At 18.4% G+C, this 24,674-nt stretch overlaps 1 long non-coding RNA gene across 2 annotated transcripts; it reads left to right on the forward strand.

Moving 5' to 3' along the window:
* Positions 1-497: 497 nt before the first annotated feature.
* Positions 498-19,903, forward strand: LOC107994388 (uncharacterized). Of its 2 annotated transcripts, none has more exons than XR_009831258.1 (5): positions 498-774; positions 870-908; positions 15,610-16,049; positions 17,637-17,745; positions 19,661-19,903. It is a non-coding gene; the product is annotated as an uncharacterized LOC107994388 (long non-coding RNA). The 2 variants fall into 2 exon arrangements; XR_009831257.1 differs by lacking the exon at positions 19,661-19,903 and adding an exon at positions 17,900-19,361 and having other exon boundaries at positions 499-774.
* The last annotated feature ends 4,771 nt before the right edge of the window (positions 19,904-24,674 follow it).

Raw genomic sequence — 24,674 nt, forward strand, 5'->3', positions numbered from 1 at the left:
GGGTTAAAACGAAAGTTGATATATAAAAGTAAATAAATTAAACTTATCAATTTATAAGCAATAAAATTTTGAAATAAAACAATAATTTTGAAATAAAATAAAAAAAGAAAACGAAAGTATGAAATAGAATGAATAATTTTATTTCTATCTTGCTTTAACGAATTTTTACATACCAACTTATGATGTTTTAATCTCTAGAATTATTATATAAATATTTTTCCCATTTTAACAAATATTCAATACATATTTTATCTTAATTTTTATTAAATAAAATGTTTATTTTTAATGAAAGAATTAAATTTTATTAACATTATTTTTCTTAAATTAAAAAAGTTTTAATTAAAAATTATTTTAATAAAATTTTGATATTTACAATATTTTCTATTTAAAAAAATATTTAATTAAATATTTTATTTAAATAAAATATTTAATTTTTGAATAAATAAAGAAAATAATATTAATTAGTAATTATTATATTATATTAGGAATATAGAGAATCTGTGAAATTATGTGTGGCAAACCTGGTTGGCTCATGATGTTATTTAAATTTTTATGAAACATATTATATGTTAGATGGTAATCCTGTCTCTATTATAATACTATTTGTAGAGACTTTTTGGCGGCATATATTCTTCTTCGTGATTTCTCATTGCATGCAGCATTACAAGCGTGACTATAAATAATGGAATTTATATATGAATAAAATGCAAAATTAAAATACAAAATATAAAAGTTATTATTATATTTATTATATTTATTTGTTATATTCAAAAGGTAAATTATATATATATATATTTTATTATATAGTAATTGATATTTTCGAAATATCATTAAAAATTATATTTATAAATATTATGTATTAATTTCAGTATTTCTTATGTATATATACTCGATTTTCATTATTTTTGGTAAGTAGTTTATTATTTTTTGTAATTATGTTATATTAGTTTATTTTTTATTTTTCTTCTATTATTTTTATTATTTTCTACATTTTATTATCTTTTTTATTATTTTTCATTAAATATTATTACAACAAATACGTAATTTATATTATTATAATATAATTATAAATTAACTTATAAAAATAAATTAAATTATTTTCAATTTTAATTTATTATTTTCTTTAAAAATTAAAATATAAAGTATAAAGTGTAAAGTAGTAGTTTTTTATTTTATTATTATATATAATATTTTTATTATATAATTAAATATAATTATATAATTATATAATATTTTTTTGTATTAATTTAATTTATTTAACTATCTTTAATTCTATTAGTAAACTTTATTATATTTTATAAGTTTTGTTATAATTTTAAGTTAAATATATATAAAATTTAATATTTTCATATATTATGTATATATAATATAAAATAAAGAAGTATAAAATTTGGAATAAAATTTGACTTCAAAATTTTCTTATAATCTATGTTAAGCAATTACTTTTTTTTTTTAATTTTGATTCTCTTGAATTATCACATATAGATTAATAATAAATATAAAATTTTTTTATGTTTTATATATACATACATACATATATATATATATATTATTATGAGTATTGATGAACACAATACGGAACTGCATATCAATAAATATTATAAATAATTGTAAAATAAAATAAAAATCTATAGAAAAATAATTTTCACGCTCACGTAATATATTTCTATCAATATATTCATCAAGAAGCAAATCATTTTTGCAGTCTTAATTATTTCTTTTGATCAATGCTTATACATCTTTTTTGCGCTTATATTAATTTGTTTCAGCTTTTTTTTTAATTGTTTATTTCATATCTATTGCATTTCCATACGATGATTAATATTTTTTATATCCGCTTCGTATTCATATTCCGATAAATTTGCTAAATTTTCTTATCTTGATTTTGATAAATTATACTGATTGATCTAATTCTGTTTAGCATCTGTTTTTCTCTTTAGACTACTTATTTTATTGAATCATAAATTTATTATTGCAATTTTTCTTTCTTTTATCTTCGTTCTTTTCTCTTTATTATATTGTTTTTCTATTATTATTTTTTATCTATTTTTTCTTCTTTTCAAATCAATTCTTATTAATTCTTTAGTCTTTATACTAAACAATTTAGAATATTTTTTGAATCTGAACAAACTTACCGAATCAAGACAATACCCAACTATTATTCTTTTATTAATAAATGTTTTTCCTATAATAAAAATGCAATTTCAACAAAAAAGAATTAGATTTTATATTCAACTTTTCAATTATACTAATATCTTCAATTTATATTATTATATATTTTTGCTTGTAGTTTTTTCGATCGTATTAATTTTTATTATTATTTTTTTTTTTTTAATTAAATAAGTTTTGATATTTTTTTATCACAGATCACATATTTTCTTTCTGTTATTTTCTTATAATTTATAATCTCTTCTAATTTTTTTATTTGAATTTAAGCTTTCATTGCATCCTTTATTATTTCCTTAAATCCTGTTCTTTTTTTATACTCAATTCTATAAGTCATTTAGCAATTATTTTGTTCATTTACTTTATAATGTATCTTTCTATCATTAACTTCATTCTTGTATCATTATATTTATATTCTATATCTATATGAGAATTTCTGTCTCAGTTTTATTATTTATTATTATTATCATTCATTTGCAAAGATTCTATATCCGTATATACCATTCTTATTGTATATACTCTTTGATGCAAATTTTTGATCATTTCTTTCAACGATATTATTTATTACCGCAATGACATGCATCCTATAAAAAATTAATTTTCATTTTCAAATCTGAAGAGTATATTGATTGTTGGATAGTTCTTTGAACTATTTAATTCAATTAAATATATATAAATAATAACACGATAAGGTTCTCTTTTCTTGTCGAATTAAATTGAGTGAATTCTCAGAAGACAATTTTCAGTTATTTCTTTATACATTTTCCTTTCGTATCGAGCTGATTGAAAGTTTCGATTTGACTTTTTATTTTTTGCTATATATATTATAGCAGTTGAGATAACATTATTCTTGGACAATTTATTTTTCTAAAGAATTTAAAAATATTAAAGCCGAGATGCGATTTATCAATTATATTGGCATGAAAAGTTTATACAAAAAACAGAATAAGTAATATTAAAAATTTAATATTATCCGCATTATTCAATTTTCAATAGTGTGCGATAAGAGAAAACTAGATAATCCATACTTATTCTTCCTAATCAACCTTGATTAGCCTTATTATATTCTCCTTATTATTTTTTTCAAATTTAATTATTTTACGAGGATCAGAAGGATCACAAATATTAGATACTAATATTATCCTCCACATCAATCTAAAGGCTATTCTTTAATTAATCTTTCTAATATTATACACGCAATATACATGTATTAATTATAGTTATATTTCAATTTTCCACGCAGTATTTAATGCCATGCTTAATCAGACTTTTTTTATTGACCATTAAAGATATATTATACTATCTTCCCGCTTATTTAAAGAATTAGATAAGTTTGAAGATTCTCGCTTGCCTTTATCTTCTTTTTTTTTCACTCTCCTTTTCGCGAAAAAAATCCTCAAAGATATGCCAAAAGGAAACATAAAAAAGGATAGAATCGGATTAAAGCCATTACTATCTCTAAGATTCTATTCAAAATAGATCAATAAAACCATTATCTCCACGAATAATTGCCAGAATAATCGACGGACTATTATATTATTCCATGGCTGCAAATATACACATTGTCAATATGGATTCCCATTCTGATTACGGTTTTGGGAAATGTTCTGTAAAATGTCGAAGAGAGACAATGGTCTTTTTCAATAAAAGTCTTCGGAGATAATTCGGAAATTTCCCCCTATTCATGTGCTTGGATAAAAATTTTTGTAAGCCAATAACTTACTTTGTTTAATTCGTTTTTGGCAAACTGTCTCAACAATCTCTTTTTGCATCATTATGTCCGTATATTATCCGCAAAAAGAACGGTATTCCAATTTCCCTTTCTTCTACCAACATGCATTTTACGATAATTGGCAAATCAACCCCAATTTCCGCCATCAGGACACAGTTTGTTTTCTCTTATGTGTCAGATTCGTTCGTTGAAATATATTTTCATATAAAATGCGTTTTTCTCGTCATTATTTTCAATCCGATACAGATGTGAACCGAAATAGTTATATCTCATTAATACTTATTTAGTGGAATCTGATTTTAAACTGGAAAAAATTATTTTAATGTTATTTATAGACCGAAGATTATAATAGTTATTGAATTTGTCTAAGCAACAAATTAATATAATTATAGAATTAAAAATACATTTTAAGATTTATAAAATTTAATTTTTCTTTTTCTATTGGAAAAAAGATTTTTTTCAAAATTTTATATATTGAAGTTTATAAGTGTTTGAATAACTGTTTAATTTTTCAAAACATTGTTTCTTCTGTTGAAAAATCATGGTAATAGTAAAGTACACTTGCATTGAAAAGTTAGATAAAATTATTTTTGTACGTAAATTATGTTGAAATGATGTAAATTATTATTTTAATGCAAAAAATATTTTTATATAATTCATATATTTTTTGAAAAATATTTTGAAATTATTATTATTAATCAGAAAGTACATTCGAAATTTCTTTTTTTTTTTCTTCATTTGATTTTTCTAAATTTCATCAGTAGTTTGAATAGAAAGAAACATTTCCATATATTTCTTGAAAATGATATTTTTTTCTTTTGTTGATCCTTAAAATAATGCTTTTTTGTTGACCCTCTAATAAAACGATCAAAATTTAATAAAAGTTTTATCAATAATATTTTTATTAATGTATTGTAATGTAAATTTCTTGGAAATACTTTCTTGAATAATTTTCTTTATAGACATAAAAATACTTATTCCTTCTTCTTTGTTGCCCCTTCAAGAATTTTAATAGACAAAATAATGGTTAATATTAGTAATCTATGAATAAATATCTTACAAATTATAGAATTATGGAATACTATGATATAATTTAATGTATATTTTTGTAATATCTGTAATAACATATATTACAAATTTATTGTATTTATTTTATATCCATTTGACATTACTTTTAATATCACTTTAAATCTATAAATCAATTTCTGTATCAATTTCTGAAACAATTTTTTGTATTATAGATTTTCCCTTAATTAATTTTTTAATCGATAAATTGTAAAACAAATTATTGATAAAAATAATAATAATGTTTCAAATATTTTTATACGAGCATGTAAAGTTGAAGTAAAATTTTAGTTTGAAGATTCCTTTATTCTTATTAAATCATTAAATTTCCCCAATTTCATTTACTAATTAATTGCATTTTGAATTCATCTTCATCTAAATTATTTACTATATCTTCAATAATATTTTATAAATAGGCAGCTGCATTTAATAAATCTTGAAAAATTACCCAAACTCTAATCATTATATATATAGAAAAAAAAATGATTTATCATTACTCTTCACTTTTCAAAAATTGATAGAACCACTTCTTCCATTGTTTTTACAACATTAAATAATATTGACAATCTAACTGTCCTACAAATAGCTGCAAATTCACATTATTAATATAGATTCCCATGCTGATTATGATTTCGCGAATGTCAAGGAGAGATTTAGCCTCTCCCAAATCACTTTCAGAGAAAATATTCTTTCTATCCATTCAAATATTTGGATAAACATTGCTAATAAACATTATAGCTTTTGATTCTTCTTATATAATTCAGCTTACATGGCTAGAATATGTAAAATGCACTTTCGTCTTATTCTGTTTCTTATTTAATGCTTAAAGCAAGCTTTTTCAACAATTTCTATTTGCATCATTATGTATCCGCAGAAAAAAGTTACAGTATTCCATATTCTACTTTCCCTTTGTCAATATGAATTTTATGACAATTGGTAGAGAAAGATTAAACTCAATTTTTGCTATCAAAACATATTTTTCTTGCATCACATTCATTCAAATATGTTTTCATCTAAAAAAATGTATTTTCTTGATTACAATGATACGCTTTTATAAGCTTTTTTCTAATTTGACACAGGTATGAACTGAAATAACTATAATCAATATTTGCATTATCAGGAAAATAAATATGTTATGTGATCACGGTCTATTTTTTTAATGGAATTTAAGCTTTTGCTTTTTGCTAGTGCTAATACTTATATTTGTCAAGATTTGACGTTTTGCAATTCAAGTGTATACTATCATCATACGCAATGCTTATATATACTCATAAATGCGAACGTATCCGTTTATCAGAAAGTAGAATAACAAAACTTTTTTTAAATTGTGAAACTAGGTAGATACTCTAAAATCATAAATTGTATTAATTTTATAATAAGAATAATAAATAATAACATTCCAATTATATATATCATGCCTAATAAATGATTTGGATAAATCACATAAAAATAAACAATAATAATAATAATAGATAAGCAAATAAATAAAGAAATATTAAAACTTTTATTTTTTATAAATATAAAAACTTAATTTAAACAAAATACAACTTTATTAATATTAATAGATAATATTAATAAATGGAATTTTGTTAGTAGTATAGATATATTTCTATCTAATAATAACAATGAGAATAATGTGATGTATTCTTCTCCTATCGAAGAGAAATTTACAGAGGAATTGAACTTTGAGGAAGTTTTAATGATATGAGAAAATATTGTATTAATTTTGTTTAACAATCACATTATTATATGTCTTAGAGTTATTGTCAAAAAATGTTTTATGCTTGTTTGAAAACATGCTTCAAAAATGGCATATATTTATAACGCTAATAGTTATATTTAATTACTTCTTGAAATCATCAAATGCAGAAAAAAAGTTTTTTATCATAAATATATAGGTTTAATAATTGATGTTAATTAAAATTAATTTATTTTTTTATTTTTTCGGATTATCATAATATATTATTTTTTGTTATTTTATGTAAAAGATTTTTTTTTAAATTTGAATAAAAAAAACAAAATCTTCTCTTTTAGCTTTATTGTTATAAATTATGCGGAACTCAACAACTCTCTTTTAGAACTTTATTTAAACAAAAATTCTTTAAATAATTTCTAATTTGCTGTAGCAAATTCTGATTAGATTTAGCATGATAACATCGATCAAGTGTTCTTTCAATTTTTAGAAAATTTATTATTCCCAAGATTGAAAATTCTATTTCAGAATCTTTTGAATCATTTTCTATTTTATTATTTACTTAATATTCTAATATTTATTGTCATACAATGTCTTTAGCTAATAGCATTTTCTTTGTCATTTGAACAATGCCTAATTGCATCTTATTAGTCAATATTATTTTAACATATGAATTGCATACTGGATTTTTTGGAATTAAATTTGGAATTGGAATTAAATAAAAATTAAATGTCACTTAAATTTAGGATTCTATGTTTTAATAAATTGATATTATATTATTTCATTTTGTGCAAAAATGTTTCTATTTAAATAAATACAACATTTATCTTAGTATTAAAATTAACAATAAATATTACTTTATTTGATGATTTAAATATTTGCTTTATAATGAGAATTAATGATTTATCGTCATGTCCAATAAAGCCTGATTTATTAATTTTTATTTGTTTTTTTGTATCTTATTATTATTATTATTCTGTATTATATGTATTTCAATATATATATGTATTTCATATTATATTATATGTATACAATATAAATACAATTATGTAATATAAATAATTAAAATTTGCCTGCTTTTTTTTAATTTCTTTTAATTTTGTTTATTTTATCTGTATTTTGTTTGTATTTCAATTATTATTTGGATAATTATATTCTAATGAACATTTATATTCTCATTAACGATTGAAATCCAGAATCATTTTTGTATCAGTATCATACTTCCATTTTGATTTTCCATGAAAGTGTGACATCTCTGATTTTTATGTATTTAAAAATATGTGTTAGATATATAACATTCTTCAAATTTGAATGAATATGTTCTAATTATGATTGAAAAAAGAACAGATTAAAATTATAATAGAATTTAAAAGAAATTTTCAGTAAATATGTATATATATTTTAAATATTTATTGGAAAATTCTAATAAATATTAGTTCTAAATATTTCATTTTTTCTATGCAAAGATTCATTTTTTTTTATTCTAAGAATATTTTATAATTTTTTGATTATATAATTATATTCATTATACGAATCACTTGATTTGCTGCATTTCATACTTTTATTCGATTCTAATAAAATCAAATTTAAAGAAATATATATATATATATATATATATATATATATATATATATATATATATATATAAATGCAATAAGTTATTAACATTTCAAATTTGTATTTATTGTAATATCGAAGATCAATTTTACATCAATGTGAAAAATGTTATTTTAAAATAATCATTTTTAATATTTTATATGCATTTAAAAGAAATTTTCAGTAAATATATATTAAATGTAATTTCTTATAAATATAATCAACATATTGCAATACATAGAAAATTGAATTTATATCTATTTTCATAATAAAAATAAATGATAAAATGAATATAAATAACATAACAATAAATAAACAGATATATTTAAAATTATTTTATTCTAACAGATAATTTGCAAAAGATTTTTTATATAATAAATGTGAAATATTGCATGTAGTAAAAAATGTGAAAGTACTTATTTTTATAACACGAAATTGTGTAAATATAATTCATAACACTATTTACAAAATTATATTATAATATTTAATTTGATTTAATAATATTTTAACAACATTTTTAATAATAATATTGGCGTTATTTAACATATTTAACGATAATAAAGCACTAGTGACATTATAAATTCATTTTTTGATCAATAATGGTACGTTTAAAAAATATTTCCTGAGTAAATATGCTGTATTCAATATCATCAAATGTAATAAAAAATAAGATATATATAATAAAAAGATAAAAAAAGAAAAGAAATAAATAATAGTATAACAGAAAAATTGATCTATATTTATTATTGTTTGGCTAAATGAAATAATAGAAATTTTTGAAAATGTTGCTGTATTGAATATGCAAGAAAGAAATTGTAATTGTTATGATTTATATTGAAAAAGGAACATTATATTAAAGAACATTCTACAGCTTTGGTGAATAAATTTTTTCAAATAATGATTTTATAGACATAACAATGCAATTCGAATGCTAATCAATCTAAAATAAGAAAATTATCACCAGTTTTAATTTAAACAGAAGAATATATATTACTTGACTGTGAGTTATAAATTGTATATAAAATAAATCCAAAAAATGTATCAACGAAGATTTGAAGAATACTATAAATTATAAAATATTTATTAACATCAAAAAAGTTGATTTGAATGAAGATCTTACTAACAAAAATATTTATATTTTAAAACAAAGATACAGATATTTTAATAATCCAATAAATAATTATAATATAATCTAAAAAAAAATATTAAATATATAATCTAAAAAATTAAATATATTATTTTTAGTATATGTCATTAATAATAAAGAATAATCTTATCTACAATTCTTAATTCACTGAGAGTTTGACTTTTTCTTTCACTCTTATTAAGATATAATTGTAAGACATATTCTGCATGAAATCTTAAAAAATTCTAGCAAGGCATTTTTATTACGCAGAATATATAAAAATCTTACTGACAAATACCATACTTTTAGATTTTAAAAATAAATATCAAACAAAGAAACTTTATTACGCTTGATATTCTAGAAAACTGTTCATTTTTTTCAAATCGAAAAATAATGATAATATTATATTGATATTTATTAAATGAAAATGCTAATAACTAAATAGTCAAATAATTATAGTATATTTGTATTACTATAAATATATATATATATACTTTGTTATTTAACTATACTAAATAAAATGAAAATTGTCTTCATACACTGTATTGATACACTGAAGATGAAGAAGTATTAAAAATGAAAGGCTGCAATCCAAAAAAAAGTACTTCAAATCGTTTATCTTCTAATTCGAAATCATGCACAATCTCTTCATAGAAGATAGAAAGAAGATCTATTATAAATAATAGAGATAAAAAAAGAGAATAATAAAAAGAAAGAGAAGTATGGCAAAAAAGATAGAGTTTCAGAGTCAAAAATCAGTGAACAGCATGATAAATTAATAGGAAATCAACAAATGGATAAAATCATTATAGAGAATTGACAGAACTTGGATATTTTCATGTTCTTATATTCTTATATTATAATAAAATAAGAAATCAAAAAAAATCGAATATGCATACTGTGATTGCTAAACGATAACATGTTTTTTTAAATTCAATGGCCTTCATGCATTAAATAATTTATACCTAGTATTATAGATATAATGATAAAAAAGAAAAATTGATAATATAGCTCATTACAGCAAAGATAGATCTGAAAAATTGGACATAAAAACTAAGAAAATGTGAAAAATATTGAATATGAATTCAATAGTTAAAAAATCAGCTTTGAAAAAAAAATAAGTATTCAAACATCCCTTAATCGTTCATTAATTAAAGAGAAAAGGACATAAGACATAAAAGAAGCTTTTATAAAATAAAAAAAATAAATAAATATAATCTAAAGCAACATAACAAGTGATTTCGAAGAGATATTATATAATTAATATTCTTAAACAATTTTAAAAATCACATAATATTGAGAAAGGATCAAGTAATTATATATTCGAATAGATTGTTCTAAAAATCATATTTGCTAATAAAATAATCACAAAGCAAAGAATGCAACATGCAAATAATAGTAGAATATTGTGAAAAATATAAGATATGTATATGAAATAAAAGATCAAACAAAAGATCATCTAATACATTACAATAAACAAAGAATACATATTCAATACGATAACAAGACAAGAAATATATTTTATATATTTTATACATTTATTGAAAGAATTGAAAATTTCATCACCTTCGTAATTGAATTATCAAATATGCTAGATTAATTAAATTCTATTGTAATTTATTACATTATATTAGAATTATATTTTATATTACTTTAATATTTTCCTTATTGAGAAATTTTTTATTAATTTAAATACACAGAAGTATTATTCTCGTCATTGTTATTATTTTTTTTTTAAGTTTTATAAACATATCGTGTTCTTGTACTTTTCAATTATATTAAAAACAGGAAATGTTCATAACTTTTATCAATATTCGAAATATTGTTTTTACGATATATTCGAATTGCTTCAAATAAATTATACTTAAATATATGTATTAAATTAATTCTATATAAAATGTAACATTTTATAATTATTATATATTTTGATACAACAAATTAACATTAAATTAAGGACTAATATCCGTTTCTGTTATAAAAATGAATGACAATTAAAAAAATGATGTAATAAATGTTTATAATATCATTATGAAATTTTTTAATAAAAATATTTATCTCACGAATTAATTATTATTATTTTCTTATGAAAAAAAAAATAATGTTTCTATTTTAATTCTTTGTGGATGAATATTTCTTCTGATATTTGAAACAAAATTATAAATTAAATATTAAAACATTAAAAATAAAGAAAAATATATATTATTTTGTGAAAATTGTATTAAAAATTAAATATTATATAAATTAAAATTTAAAAATTAATTTAATTCGTTCGTAGAAGATTAAAAAATAAAACAAATTCAAGTCTACGCAATATAATTTTTTTTTTTTGAATCATTCATTTTTTTTTTTCAATATTTTAATTCATTTATGCGAGTTATATAAATATCTCTAAATATCTATAAATATTTTTAATTTATTTTTGGCAATCTATATACTTTTGAAAAAACACAAGAAAGAATTCTTATGAAAAGCATTCAGTTCCACCAAAAATCATCAACATATGCAAAGTAATCTATCTACCTCTCAATTGTCTAATTGTCTTTAATATTACAATTTATACAATATTATTTTTACAATTGAAGATATTAACGTAAGATAAACATAAATTGAACGCAATAAGTATATTATTATAGTTGCATATATATATATATATATATATATATATATATATATATATATATATATATATATATATATAATAATATATATGCAAGTGATAACTTAATATAGATAAAACATTTAAACTATACAATACAATAATAATAAAATACGATATAGATATAAAAAATATATGCTAAAGTATAAAATGAAATAACATAATATTATGTACAGTATCAATTAATTATTTCAAGACGTCATTTTCTTAAGAAAATAATTCTTTAGAAGAAAATTAATCTTGTGTTGCTTTAATATAAGATTAAAATTTTTTAAACATTTTTATGATGTAGAACTGAAATATTCTTAAGAATTATTTGTGTACTTAATTATATTATTTTCCTAGATTTTCTAGAGTGATCTATTCTAATTTTTTTCATTTCGAAATATTTTGCTAAGTAGCAACTAAAATTGAATCAGCCTTGTGCAACATGTTTGGCATGATAATTTTTATAATCTTAATGATTACATAGAATATAATTTCAGATAATTTCAATATTAACTGATTCAAAGATGATGAAATTTGACTATATCCATTCTTCTTAATTTTTCTAATAGTTTTGAGAAAATTATCAAGATGATAGTTTATACAATTTCCATATTGGTCTCGAAATTGATTCCAATAATTTTAGTGGAATTATTTTGATTATTTTCAGTTGGTATATTTCATATACCAACCTCTATTATGATCTATAAAGTTTATAATAAAAATATTATAATTATATATATATATTATATAATTTTTTATATATTTTATATATAATATTTTTAGTATAAAAAAATATTTATTTGGTTCATGTCCCAAAACTCAATGAAACGTTATATTCTTGATACTTTCTATATTACATGTTGCAAGAATTATTGTTATTATGTCATATAATGCGATTCCATATTCAGATATAATGCAATATATATTCCATATTCAGATTTCATAAAAATTTCATTATAAATATTGATTTCAAACAAGAAATTGATGATAAAAGATAATTATCACAAGACCAACTAGATAATATTTATCCATTATGAATTGAGAAACGTTTAAAACATTCCGCACATTTTTGGCATTATGAATCGATTATTATGCTGATAATCTTATTATTGTTGTATTAATCAGAAATTATTAATATTTCATCCAATATTTTTTTTATAAAAATGGATTTAAATATATTATGATAATTATGATAAAGATATTATCATTCAATTTGTGAAATTTTTTTTAAAAATTTGATTTAAATGTGATACTATTAAAGATAAATTTACTTTTGTATATAATATTATAATTATAAATAGTATTATAACTATAAATCTTAATATTATTTAATATACATAGTATTATAAGTATAAATGTTAATATTTATGAAATACAGACAAATCATCAACAATATCGAAATTTGATAAAAATGTTTTATTATTAGAATTATAGAAATTTATTAGAATTATATATTTATTATTAGAATTATAAAAAAAAATGGTCCTACTTACAGTTTCTGACATTGAATTTAAGAATTTTCGTGTTTTATACATTTATTTTTTTCAAGAATCGAGAATATATATTATAAATAAAATAGAAAACTGTCTTTTGATGCTATTGGTTGAATAGTATAGTTGCGTATAATTGCAGATGATTAATTGAATCACGTTTTATATTTTTTATCTTTCTATAACTTCTTTCAGAATGTATATAGTTTGAAATATTATTGGAAAATATTTTCCAATAATATTTTAATATTAAAAAAATATTCCAGCATATGAAACAAAATTATTTATTGACTCTTTTATCATTACCATTGTAATTATAATTTATGAATTTTATAATTTTTTTTTAAATAATTTGTTATGACACATGGTATCTGCAGAATAAAAATTCGATTTTTACATTATTGTTTACGAAGCCAATTAAATTAATAATCATAAAAAAGAAAAAAACGATAATCGATTAGTTGAAATGTTATTATACGATTTATTTAATGAACTTCCAGTACTTGTGATATAATTTTGATAATAAAATTTTTAAGTGTGATTTTTCTATGAATATGAATCCTAAAACCATAAGTAGTTTGAACGTTTTTAAGACTTTGTGTCTTTCCTTCCATTATATCTCTAGAAAGGAAATAAGCTTATTCCAATGGAAATTCTTTAAAATGTTTTAATATTTTTTAAAGGAATTTGTACATATGTATTGGAAATCTTTCTTTATGATAGAATCATTGGTTTTGAGGCGCGAAGAAAATAATTCTAAAGAAATCAAAAATATATGAAAAATCACGTATTATGTAACTGTGACATGAAAATAGGCGAAATTCTATCTTCAACAGATAAGAAATATTCGAAATTTAATTCTAAATTTAACTTTTGATTATCTTCGAGTATCAATATTATGCATAATACTTTAATTTGTTTAATACTTATTTCTTGCTTTTATGAACATTTCTTTATAATCTATTTTTTTTATTAGTATGAAAATCATTTTCATTCTTTTTCTTCTCTTATCTGTATAATTAATTATTTTAAACTCTCCACTTTTTTTATACTATTATGAATGATCGTTTTCTTTTTTCACTATTCTAAAATGAATATGTTTTCTTCAATGAACTATGTTTTCTTTATATTAAATAGCTTATCAATAATATTTTTCAAATAATTTTCATTATCAGTATTATGAAATTTTCCAGATTCTTCTTCAATTGTGATATTTATGATATAATTTTCTTTTCATCTTCATCTTTATTGTTAAATAATGCAAATATTGATTTGATAAAATAATAATTATTAATTATTATTATCTTATCAAATAATAATTCTTGCGCATATTCTATGAGTCTAATATAATATAATATAATATAGATAGTGTAAATAAAGTTAATATTTTGTCAAAAAATTATAAACAAAAAATACAAAATTCGAAGTAAATGTTATATAATTATATATAATTTTATGCAAGTTAAATTTATTATTTTTGTCATTAAATTAATTATTATTTTTTCTTTAATACTAATTATTACCATCGACATCAAATTTAATATTAATTTTAATATTTATATATGATTTATATTTCATTATTATATCTCAATAGAAACGTCTGGTATTCTTATTTTCGAACTTTGTATTTTTTTTTATAATTTTTTAATAAAATATTAAATAATATATGTTTACATAAAATTTTTATTTATTTAAATCCATAGAATATATTGACAAAGTTTGGCACTAAAACAATCTTTATATATATTGGATATATAATGGAAAGATAAAGTCTTCTAATGTTTGCCCAATATAATTTACTTAAATAAAATATAAGGCCTAACTATATACAGTATCAATTTTTATAATAATTTTAAAAATAAATTTCATGAATTTTTTTTTTAATATGTGACTTAGAATTTTAATAAAAACAAATATCAGTGATATATTTTAGCGTGGTACATCATATAACATATATTGACTAGATGCTTCTGAATAATTGAATGTTATAATCCTGTAGAAATCACCAATTGCTAAGAATCTGAAAAATAGTATATATATTAGTTTTTAATTATTAAAATATTCATAATAAATATTTATGTCATTCAATCTTTTCAGCTAAAGACTGCAAAACAGGAAGAATGGCTTTGCAAGATTATTTTAGCAGGTAAAAAAAAAAGAAATATGAAAAGTGGCCAAGCAGCACATAAAATTAAAAAATAAAAATACAAATATAAAATGCAATTTTTAAAATTTTTTTATGCAAATAAAGAACAATGAAGAATCTAACTACTATACATATCCAATGATATCCAATGATATCCAATAATATATTGGATATCAATATAATCGAAGACAATAATAATTTAATATAAAAATTGTTTTTTCTTAAAATGAAAAATATTTTAGAAACATTCCAAAGAAATATTAAAAAAGAAAAAAAAAAGCACTAATAATAATGAATTATGTCTGAAGAAACAAGAATAACAACAACAAAATTTTTTTTAAAAGCATCGCAATATTAATTAAAAAATTATTGCCCTACAAATTATAGCTAAGTATGCATTTTCTTTATATATTTTTAATTACAAGAATTTTCTATTACAAATCTTCGACAACTTTCATTAAATTCATCATTAATATTATCTTTCACATCTATAAAAAAATTCAATAATTTAATTCTTTTCATTAATAAATTATTATATATAGCATTATACTTTTAAAATAAAAATTTAAAACTTAATCATAGATTTTTTGCTATTCTGAATTTATTTTTATTTTACTTCAACAAATAGTGAAAATAGTATTCTCAACTCAAAATTGATGGAATAACAAAATTTATTTTAATCATATTTCTAGCTTTTCTTTTAGAAAAACTTTCTTTTCTTATAATCTCTTTTTTTTTTTATGAAAAAACATTGAAATCATAGATACATAGACATTTTGAAAAAATGAAAGAATTTTTCTTTATCATTCATTAGTTTTCTAATTAATGTTTAATATTCTACACAAATTTTTCTTTTTTATTTTTAAATTTTATAAACATGATGTGATATTCATTTGTGCAATATTTTATAAAAATAAAACATCTCTCTAATCTTATAATTTTCACATCCGAATATCTGTACAATATTTATACATTTTTTCATGGATTATAAATTTCCTTGCAACTCATCATCTTCAATACATTCTAAATAATTTATTTTTTAGTAATTTTTTTTTTTGAATCGTTTGAATTATTTTTATACAATTCTTTTGCAAACATAATCTTCTCTACATACATTATTTGCAACATTTATTGCAATATTTCCAAGTTTAAATTTATAAAGTAAAAAATGAATTTTTGTTATTCATTTATTATCTTTTCATATAAACAAAAAATATTAAAACAATTGAAAACTACACATTATGAATGTAATTTTTTGTTAATATCAACTTCATATATTAAACTTGCGAATTACTTATTGAAATCCAAATTCATTTTATTCTAAAAAACCGAAAAATTCTAAAAACTTTTTGCGTAATAATACAAAGTTTATCAAAAAGAGTTAATGAATAATTTTATAATTTCATAAATTTTGTATATTAATAAATTATAATAATTTAGTTTTCTTCATATTTTCTATGAAAATATATATAAATTGTACTATGAAATTGTTTTTAAATATTATGTTACAGTTAGTTTTTTGATTTTTGAAAATTAATTGATATTCCTTACAGTTTTTCCTTTATATGAAATTTAAGTTTTGAAAATAGAGTTAGATGATAAGTTCAGCGAGTAAATTAAATGTATTAGTATTTTTCTCAACAAAAATTTATTTCTTAAATCCATGATGAACTTTACTATAAAATAATTTGATTGTTATATAAGTTGTTATATAATTTTAACTAAAGTTATAATTTAATTTTCTTTATTATCTTATAAATAAATTTACGAAAGAACGAAAATGATGATTTATTTTAATATTTTTTCAAAATATTTTCCTGCAATATTTATATACTTTTATATTTATTCGAATCAATTTTTGGAACATTTTTTTTATTCAGGAAAAATATAATCAAAATATATAATCATTATATGTCTTAATAATTTTGTCAGATGTTATAAAATATATTCATCATGTATTTTATTTTTCACTTGACAGAATAGGAAGAATTCAAAATGATAAATGAAAAATCAGAATTAAATGTTAATCCAATATTTTAATACTTAAAATAATCGACTGTTTGCGTTGCCATGTGAGAGATTATGAGGTAGGATAATTTTTCCTCTGATTTTTTTTTTTTTTGGTAATTTCATCAATGACTTTTCGATAAACAAATTGTTGTATCACTATATAAATCACTATCAGATGATTTCAATATTATATTATATTGAATAATTTTTTTTTTTACAAATAATCCACAGATCATTTGAAAAATAAAATTAGACTATTTCCATACCATATCCAAGTTGTAATTGTCAAGAAAACGATGAAACTTCTTATATTCTCAAAGTTTTTTTTTTAAATACATATAATAATATAGATGAAATATTATTCAAAAATATCTTGTTCAATGACATTTTTTAAAATTCAGAAAGCAAACAATGGATAATTTTCATTGTGAACTACTATAATAATGTTCTGAAATAGTGGGACAATCATCATTTTATGTATTTTCAATCGATTCTTAAGTGATCATATTGAAGATAATTATGAATAAACGCAAATAAAATTGAATAAAAAATAATATATAACAAAAATAAAAACAAAAATAATATATAACGAAATTATTTTTATTTTCATACAAACTAACGAAAGAGAAATTATATTTTAATCTCTTCGCTTTGAAGAGTTAAACGTCAATTGAATATAGTATGTTATGAAATAAAAGAAAATTACTAAATTAAATGTTTAAAATAATGATCTTGAACATAATGATACATAATCTCTGAAGAGATATCATGACATAAAATTAAATTTCATTCGGATTAATTACAGAGCAACCTTTTTTTATATATTCTTTCATTTCTTGTTAGTAATTCACTCTATATTTCCTTTAATTTTCTTTAAATAAAAATTCAAAGATATTAAACCTAGCGAACATATAAGCCATTCATAATTTTCTATCCGATCCAATAATTCTCAAAAATCTTAAGAGTCTCTATGAATTTTTCCAAATGAAAAATTTCATCTAATGAATATCTGTTTTATCAGAATTAAATAGATCGTTGTATGTGAAAGAATATCTTATAACTATGACAAAATTTCTGTTAAAAATTTATTCGTATTTCTGATTGTTTAATATGTTAATCAATAAATTAATTATTTTATTATCAAAAAATCTGCATCACATATTTATATATCATAGTTCTTATTCGACTTTCTTAGCTATTTGGATTTTCTTTAATTTATATTATGATGATTAATTTAAATAATATTTATAAATATCGTTTCATTGGTCGAAAACATATCATCATTTCATCACGATTTCAGAAATCATATAGCCATTGATAAAACGAAATTTATTTAAGTTTTTTTTAATAAAATATTTGTAAAATATTTCGTTAATGCAGATTTTGATAATTACAATTGTTAAAATGTTCATTCAAATGTTTCTATAATTAGTTTCTATCATAATTATTTTAGATTTTTATTATACTTCTAATTTCTTCAAAATTCTTTATAATGTTTATAATGTTGTAATTATGTAAAATGTTGTATATCTCATAATTTCGTGACTTTTATTTAAATATCTATTTTTTTTTTATTTTTGAATAACAATTTTTTTCATATTTTTAAGAATATTTAAATACATTAATTTATCCATAATCTCTTTAATAATATGTAAAATTAAATCATAATGGCAGCATCACCATGTTTAAATATATATTTAAAATTTTTTGGTTTTTATTATTCATTAAATTTTCTTTAAACTATTACTTTTTTATCTACGAACAGTAAACTTATTTTTATTATGATCACTTTTTTTTTATTTTTTTATTATTTTTTTTATTATATTAACTTTGTTCGATTCATTAATTTCATATAAAAAATTTTTAAATAAAAAAAAATATTTTTGGATACATAATATCTTTTTATTATCGAAAAGATAAAAATAAACATAAACGTATAAAAAAATATATTAAAAAATACAAAAATAATATTGTAAACTACTCAATTTACAGGAAATGGTTTTAAAAGTTTAGAAATGAAAATTTTAATCTAAAAGATCAAATATCTCGTATTGGATGTTTTGCCATCACAGATTCTGATAAAATCATCTTTAATCGATGATAATTAACAGCACAATAAATTAATCAAGCATTAAATATCTATCATAATTGTCTTGATAAACGATTTTATATATAATAAAATTTATATTTATATTTTTATTATTAATAATTAATAATAAAATAAATGTAAATTAATATATGTGACATATTTCTTCCATTCCCTTTCATGGTATATATAAATAAATTTTCTACAAAAAGTATTTGTATTGATTCAATTTTGCTCCTCAATATATGTTACATTCTCTCTTTTACTTCTATTTTAGCAAAAATATATTTTAATAAAAAAATTCATTTTTGGATAAAAGATTCAAAAAAATTTTTGATTGTTGAAAAATTAATATAAAAAAATTCTTATTATATTTTAAAACATTTAAATTTAAAATAATTGTAATAATTATTTGAAAAATTGAAATATTTCATTGTATAATATACTGATATAAATATTAAATATTCTATGTAATATCCATTCAATAAAATATAATAAAATCCATATAATAAAATATCAATATAATTTCAAACAAAAAAAAAAAATCAATATTTTCTGATAAATTTAATAGTTCTTATATAAACAAGTGTATAATAAAAGAGAGCAAACAATTTTAGTTGTTAGTTTAAAAAAAATGATAGAATCCTGAACAAAAAATCACTTTTAATAAGAAAAATTTTGCAATTAAAAAAAACAATTCCATTTACATTGATTGAAATGTAATGAATTTACATTGATTGTGATTTTCTTTTATCAATTTGAATAAAATGCAATATATAAATATTAGATTAGAGAATAAACAAACAAATTGTAATATATATTCAAAATATAATATTCTTTGTAAGTGTAAAAAAAAAATTGCAGATTATTTAGAATTACAATGATAGAAACAAAGACTCAAGTTTCATTGCAAATTGTACAAAAAATTATATTAATATAAGTAATATAATTTACAAATTTTATAGCAATATGATTAAAGATGAAATAATTTATAATTTCAATTATTTTTTTTTTTATTATAAGAATAATTCTATTCTATAAAAAAATATATATATATAAATTCTTAAAGAAAAGAAAAATACATGTCATGAAATTAATAGTTTATCAAGTTAATTTATTATTTATCAATTTATCAGAGAGAAAAATTTTAATTATTTTTGGCATTAATTGAATAATAAAAACTATATCATGTTAATGAATATCATATTTGTGAAATAATTTTTCAAACAATTTTATATTGCATATAGAGCAAAATATAGAAAATGACAAATAAAAAAGAACTTTGTGGAAAAGAAAATTGCAAAAATTATTTTGCAAAATAATTACATGAATAAATAAATAAGTTCAAGTAATAGACAGTAGTAAAACAAATGGTAATATAGATATTAATGGAAATTATATATGATAATAAATGATATTAATTTAAAATATTATAATATTAGTCTAAAAAAATTTTAAAATACTTTTAATAATATTTTTTATCAATTCTTGATCAATTGAAGAAAGTTTGAAAAATTTTCTTTTAAAACTGATTATTTAAAAAAGATACACATAATATCTTCTATAATCATATATAAAATTTTGATATATAAGGAGCAAATAACAATTTTTTTCAAGATATTTAAAAGAAGTCATCATAGAAACATAAAATTTTAAAAAATGTTATAAATAGAATAAATAATATGTTTAAAAAAACAGTTTCTTATTCATTTTTATGTCTATATTTTTAAATCTAATTAAATTCTTGTAAATTCTTGTATTTATCATCTCTGATTTCACTCTATTTTTGTTTTTCGTTTTCTATTGATAAAAGAAAAAATATAAATTTGAATGCAATAATGCAATATATATTGTTATTTGAATAATATTTACAAATATAAGTATATTCAATAAAATATTTTATTATGTTTCTGTGTTACTTTTCAAAATTCTAATACATTTAATTGTAATAATTATTTTTTTAATAGAAAAATTAATAAATTTATTATTTATCCTACACAATTTATATGAAAATTTATTTGAAATAATATATTTGATTTTTATAATTTTCAATATTTAATATATTTAAAAATTTCAAATAATTTAAAAATTATATATTAAATAATGTAATAATAAATGTTTATGTATTTATGCAAAATATTTAAATGAAGTGCACATTATATTCAAAAAAATACAAAATATCTAAAATATAATATATATTATATTATTTGAAAAATTTACATTTAAACTCAATTTCTATAGTCATATCATATATTCATAAAAATTTTATATAAACATATTAGCAATTTAATAATTATTATAGCTTTAATAATTATTATAGCTTTTTTATCAATGAAAATTTTTTTTTAATGCAATTAAATTGTCTTCATTAAAAATATTAATTTCTTTTAACTATTTTCTATTTTCATGTAATAAAAAATTAATATCTAAATATCTTAAAAATTTATAAATATTTGATAAGATATAATAGATTAATCTATTAGATTAATCAATTAGATCATTGTTTTGAAATATTTTGAGTATTGTACTTTAATCATATTAAGAATAAAATTTAAAAATTATAAATAGCCTTTTATATATGAAAACTAATTTTCATTACTATTGATACGATTACTATCAAAACTAAAATTTTTGAATTATTGTTGCAACAATGAATTTTTCTTCAATAGTTTTGAATAATATATTCTATTAATTCAAAATTTTTTTCAATATTAGTCAGTTATAAAAGAATTATTTTTTGTGCTACACTTATAATCTTTTGTATAAATATTGTATATTTTTTAAAATATTCTACTTCTTCAAACTTTTTGAAAAATATTTATATATTATATATACAAAATGTAATTTTCATATCAACTTTTCAAAAGTAAGATCTTAATAAATTTTGCCTTTCTAATATTAAATTTAAATTGTTAATATAAATTTTTATTATATAAGTTTACTATAAATTGTTTTATTAAAAAATGCAAAAAATATTTAAATTTTCATTGTTTTCATAATTAGCATTTGATTTGCTATATGTTGATAAAATTAAACAAATATATTTGAATTCAAATTTAAATATTTATTCATATTTTTCATTTCAGAAATATTTATATTTTTTTGTATTGAAGAGAAATTTATTATAAATTTATTATATAATTTGCTAATTTTTAAAACTATGATTATAATTGATCATATTTTTTATTAAAATTTATTATTAACATTTAAATTCATTTTACATTTTATAGATCCATCTTTTACATTTTAAAATCTGACAATGTTATAATATTATTTATTCCATCAAAATGATTATATAAATGAAAATTTTAACTATATTTAATAATATTAATATTCTATTTTTTTTTATTTATTGTATGATAAGAAAATGCAACTCTTTTTATCATTTTCTTTTTCTTCTTCTTCTTCAGATATTTAATTTATTAGAGATAATTTAGAGATAAAAAGATAATTTAAAAAAAAAAGAGATATATTTTTCCAATGAATTTTTATTAGATGCAAAAATTATAATATATTTTGTAATAAATTTTATGAATATTTTTATACTTTTGCAATAATTCAAAATTAGATATTTTAATATAATGCTAATTTAAAATAATGCTATACTATTTATCTATAATCTGCTTTTTAAACATTTTTTTTAAAATAGAAAATTATATAGTTGTTATTATCTATTTGTTATTCATAAATTCATAAGTTTATTCCCAAATCAAATGAACATATTCATATATAATAAAAATATATATAATAAAATATTATATATAAAATTATTATATATAATAAAAAAATATATTTCTTTCATTCCATTTTCTATTTTTCAATAAATGATAATTTTTAAAATTATTCATGCAAAAATGTTAAACATTTACTTTATCTGAGTTTAGATTATATTTACAATTTTTTAAATCTATTAAAACATAATATAAAACTATTAAAAAATTAATCACTAAAAAAAAATCAACAAAAATTCCACTTTATAAATATTCACAAATTTAGAAATATAATATATTGACATGGCTCCTTCGCATCATATTGTTAAAAGACGCATTTTTCACCATTAATTTTAAAGATTCTTTTTCTATTATTTTCTAATTACATCTAGTAACTTTCATTACAACCTATCGACTGTTTTTTGATTTTGTCTTTTTCTGATCGGAAATGTATTTTTCGCCAAAACAGCTAATCAGATATATATTGATATCATTACATGGAAAAAACAATGAATAATCTCATCATTTTTAATTTTCATATTTTAAATACATTTATATTTATATAATATATATTAGTATATTATGTACTATTATTATATATTATATTATTTAGTGTTACTTATATAGTATTATTTATAATACTAATCTTAAATCTTCTTGAATTAGGAATGTTCGGAATAAATATTCTATGAACGCACATAAAATATGCTTATTATATATATATGCTATATATATGCTATTTAAGATAAATATTTAACATGAAAAAAAATTAATTTTTTTTAATTGCAAAATAATTATTGCTACATATAATAAAAAATTTTATCTAATAATTAGATTTAATTGCAAAGAAAATTAAAAAAATTTTAATATTAATCTACTAAATAAAGAGATATTTATGAATAGAATTCAAAAAAGATTTAAAAAATTATTTATTTTATTTTTTTCTAACTATAATAAATACAAACAAGAAATAAAATACAAACAAGAAAATAAAATTATTGAAAAATAATTAAAACTTTTATAAAAATAAATTAATTTATATTATAATTAATATAATTATCATTATTATTAGCATATCTTTAAAATATTCATATTAAAATAATTAAAGATATTTCTGGAAAAAGAACTTATAGATCTAAAGATCATTGGCCACACAATCGAAGAAATAGTTAAGTTAATCGCAAACATCATTAAACATCATTATTTAAAT

Source organism: Apis cerana, linkage group LG9 (genome assembly GCF_029169275.1).
Source record: "Apis cerana isolate GH-2021 linkage group LG9, AcerK_1.0, whole genome shotgun sequence".
Classification (NCBI taxonomy): Eukaryota; Metazoa; Arthropoda; class Insecta; order Hymenoptera; family Apidae; genus Apis; species Apis cerana.